The following is a 5,000-nucleotide window of genomic DNA, read 5'->3' as shown; positions in this document are numbered from 1 at the left end:
ACTCAGCCCCCCTTGGGGCCCTCAGAAACGCTTGGCAAGAGCTGAAAGGAGCCAGACCGTTGCCAGGCAAAATGCACGTGCTGGAAAACACAACTAGGTTTATACACAAAGGCGTTCTAATGTCTCTCACGGAAACTTTCGTGCGTGTGCTGGCCTCGTAAACGATTTAATTCATACCTGGACAAAATAGGATATATTTCTTATTCGGGATTAATCCATCTGGGTTAATTAACTAGAGAAGCTAAAAGAACTCTATTGACAAGTGCTTCTAGTACGTGTTGTCATGCACCTGCTGTACTCCTGACCCCAGTTGTTCAAACGATGAATAGCACTATCCACTGGATAAATCACTAACCACTGGATAACTCAATTGATTTTGCTAGTGTTTATCAGCTGGATAGTGATTTATCCGGTGGATAGCGCTATCCAACGTTTTAACAACTGGTCCCTGGTCTTGAGTGTATATTAGTAAATAAAGGCTGTAACGCTAAACTAAGGTTAGGTCGAATGTTGTTGTACTGTCGAGAAACAACCCTGTAGTTCCATCATTATCGTTGTAGAAATGCCGATACCTTACTAATCCATTAATCCCGTATTGACGTTATTAGTTTAGGGCTTGGATTAGCCAGGTACATTAATTAATATTGTTAATCCGTTGTTTATTTCGGTTGGTTTAATCTTTGTTACTTTAAGTTATTAGTTGAGAAGTCACGTTCCGTCCAGAAGGTTTAGGGTAGTGATCCTGGTTAAGCAACCAATGCGATTGGTCTTAGATGGACTAGTTCATGGCCTAGCGGTACTGCAATTTTTAAGTCATCAGCATGGACCATGTTTCGTGTAGCCGTAGGTACACCTTCGTAGTGCATGTTAATCACCTCTTTTGTAGTTGACGTTATCACGTCCTCAGCCTCTGATCCTTTGACCAATCGCAATGCGTTGCCCGGACCAGGAGCGCTAATTAGTAAAGGAATCTTTCGATCTAAGGTGCTCTTTTGAACAACTACTTGTAGAGAACGTATTCCTATGAACTGTTGTAAGAACTGAAGAGAAGATTAAAAGCAAGTGAAAAGTTAATTGCTGTTTGAGTTCCTGCGTTCGACCGCAGAAGGTAAAAGGGAGCGCGAGCTAATCCCTGCCCGTGGGTTTTATACAATTCGTAGGTGGTTAACCCGCTGAATTCTAAAGTTAATTACAGTAAGGACACTTGAACCGTGAACACTTGACATTTTTGAGTACATTGTTTTTTGGGGGGAGGAAGAAATAAAGGCTCTTCTTATGATGTATAGTGTTACATGTATAGCATTTTGTAAGTGTAAAAACATTAAATACTCTTGTCAAAAGGACGAGCCCACATTCTATAGTCACTAAAAAATGTACAAAAAAATATCAAGTGTTCATGGTTCGAGTGTCCTCACTGTAAGCTGCAGCCGGACAAGCTAAAACTTGGCGAGTCGTTAGCGGAATTTGTATGTGGCACGGTATTCAGTTTCAGACATTTCGTAATATACATGACTTCCATACCTGGAATGTTTCCAAGTCATGCTCAAACGTTCAAGAGACCACTTTTATCGCTTTTTCTTTTGGTCTTTTTATATTTCCATTCGAATTCCACGTTCCTTTTGGTTTCAATTCTCACCTTCTTCTTGCAGCATTTCATTCTAAAATAACTCTTGGAAATCGGAGCAGATGAGCTTCTCTCATCCTTTGTTTCAAAAAGTAGCGCTCCGCCACTGATTTTTCTTCGCAAGAACTGATGAAATGAGTTGGTTTACGAGACAGAATGCCAATATATTTTACTTCAACTCAATCTTTCTTTACCGTACAATCTTCTCTACATAATTCTTGGCATAAATGTAAAAACAATGCCGAAAAGCAACTTAAGGGTCACATGGTTTGGCAAAAGAAGACAAACTACATTCATGCAACATTTTTTTTCCTTTTTGAAAAATAAGGATTTGCATAAAAGGACGATCCCCGATAAACTACGAGCAGTCCCCCTGTTGCCGCTTATAGTTAGTCGAGCGCGCACAAGAAAAAATGGGCGCGCTAAATCCGATTCTCCTGACTAGCTAAAGAGGGACTGCTGGTAGTCTGGATTCCTGATGATCTAGTTTCAACTCTCCAAGGCGTTTGTTTAACATTTGCCAATAGCTTTTTTCTTCAATAAAGGAATCTTGATTTTCGACGTCATAACTGACAAGCTGTGCTCGGAATTTTCACAAGCTATAGTGAGCGCTAGCTTCTATATCCAGACCTTACCTTGCGCTACATCAAGTGACTAAAATTGTAATAATATAATGCCAAAAATATGTTAATTTCCTCCCCATTTTTAACTATTTGATAGTCTCTATGAAACTGGGCAGTTTTGCTTTCGATTCCTCCCGTTAGTGTGGAAACAATTATCTTTGAAAGAAACAATTCAAGTCCAGAACACCGTCACGATTCTATAAACGACGAAAGAAGCTAATTTAAAAAAGAGTACTATTGGTCATAAAAGCAGAACATTTGAGCCGAAAATTCATTCATCATTGAGTTGAATAAGTAAATCGAACTCTACGCGGGGTTTCAAACCCAGCAAAGGCAACTAAACAAGATATTATTTGTGGATCTCATACACAAAAAAAGGGCATGCTTTCACGGTCATCAAAGATAGTTATCATGCATTCGAAAGCTGGTTCATATGCAACTTTACACGTTACTTGAGTCCGATCTTTTGAATGGTTGGGCCGTTTCTTGGTTTTCACGTGACGTCATCAAGAATTATCAATCCTTTTGAGATTTTAGTTTAGTTAGTTATTAGAACAGCTGAAGACTTGTCTTTCCACATATTTTCAGTTTGATAGGGTTTTTCGTCTTGTGATGAAGCAAGGTTGAATTTCTAAGCTTTTGCGTGACACGATATAAAAATTGCGGTCGAGAATGCTATCACGAAGGTTAAAAAAGTGACTTATCTGCTGAGATTTTGCAATCTGAACAGTCCTTGTATAAGAATAAGTACTCACATAGATGTTTATGAGCCCTCAGAAGACGACTACTGGCTTTTTATAGCAAAAGTCGATGACATATGTTTTTGTCAGCTTCCGGCCGCCATATTTGTGCCCTTGAGAGGGACACAGACATGGCGTCTCCATACAAGGCCTTATAAATTTGAGTAAAACATTTCTTCGAATATAAAATATAAATATAAATATCTCTAGTGCTAATCACCCTTACTTGCAGTCGAGGACTGAAGGGCGCGGCTCACGACATCGGGCTGAAAGCATACGAAGGCGCCTCTGGCTGCCGCTATACAGTCCATGTTTGATGTCGGAGCACAGCACCACAGCTAGATGTCAATTAGATTTCGATGAAGGAGGAAAACTGGAGTACCCGGAGAAAAACCCTCGAGTCAGGTTGAGATCGACTGAAACTCATCCCACATGCTGGCCGAGGCCAGAATTGAACCCCGGCTCGCAGTGGTGGGAGGCCCGATAGATAACCACTAAGCCACCCTGACTCCCTTAAAAAAATATAAAATATCTCCCTCACGAAACATCGCACCGACCTGAACCTTTGTGAGACTGTTTGAATATTCATCTTCTTTTATCTCTTTGATCCTTGACTTTATTTGTTGAATGGTTTTGATGATGGTGTGACAGTGAAAACCAGGAATTTCCATTCAATCAAAAAATCTCGATAAAATTGTTGGAAGAAATCGTGGAATGCATGGAAGGAGATGTCCCGGGAAAGATTTCGGAAACAACCCGGAAATTCTGTCCCATTAGTTCATTCCCCTCCGCCCCCTAATTTTCTCCTGTCAGGAATCGGGTGCGTCAATCACTGCGATTTTCATAATTCCGCGGAATTCATCTTCAAGCGCCAACAGCCAAACTGAGTTTTGGCTTCCATTTATCAAACTTCCGACGCCAACCACAGATGAGGAAATCAACTGATGCGTGACACAACCCACCAATCTATGGAAAGCCAAATGGTGCAAAATTCAGGAACCAAAATTGGCCTCACATTCAACAAGTTTCCTGTCTAGGTCAAGAGAAATTTCAATCAAGCTCAACAAAATCAAGTCAAGTTCAACGAATTTCTCTCAAGGTCAAGACATAATTTTAAGCAAACTTAACAAAATTAAGGGCGCGTTCGATTGACCGTATTCCGGAATAGGAATACATGGAATAGAAGTTAGAAATCCTTCGTTTTCTGCGGGGATTCATATTAATATTGTCAAACATGTGCTTAAATGCTATTTTAAACATAGCTTTTTTATTCTTGTTGCTGCAAATTAAACGCCATACACAGCGTTTTAAATCATAACTCCACGTATTCTTATTCCGAAATAGGGTCAATCGATCGCACCCTAAGTCATCACGTTCAACAAATTTTCTTTGAAGGCCAAAAGGCGTTTGAATTCAGCTCAAGAATGAATTTAAGTTACTTTCGAGGAAAGAATTATCTCAGTTTCAGGCTTCGTTCCATATCGACACCAAATTATTGACATGTTCTAACAACTTGGACCTTCAAGATCAAGCCGCGATTGCCATCACGCTCAAAGGTAACCAAACTCTTGCATCAAACAACCGAACTACCTTGTCAACAACTACCCCAGACACTGTCAACAAAGTAATTAATCCACAATACAAAGTTGATTCAATAACTACCTCGTATACTATTCCGGAAGTAAGGACCCCTCATAAGTGAAGATGGCTTCGCTTCAAACACTGTAGAATGGGAGCAAAGAGGTCTTAAGTGAAATGAATGGATTTGAACTATTAAAAAATCCTCAATGCCACACTCTTCAAGGAATTTTAAGCATTTTGGTTTGTGAACTAATGCATTTACACCAGTCACTATGAGTCAGCTGTGAAGTACTCTAGTTTTCAGACATTTTTTAATAGGCTCAGCTTGTGGTTTAGAGCCAAAGTCAGTAGATCGTTGTTCGAACTTCCTTTAATAAAGCTGTCTCTATGCATTGCCGGTGTTTGAGAAGAGTGTTTTTTGTGTTCTTTGTT

This window comes from Montipora foliosa, chromosome 8 (assembly GCF_036669935.1).
Source record: "Montipora foliosa isolate CH-2021 chromosome 8, ASM3666993v2, whole genome shotgun sequence".
In the NCBI taxonomy this organism is placed as follows: Eukaryota; Metazoa; Cnidaria; class Anthozoa; order Scleractinia; family Acroporidae; genus Montipora; species Montipora foliosa.
This window is presented reverse-complemented; position numbering follows the sequence as displayed.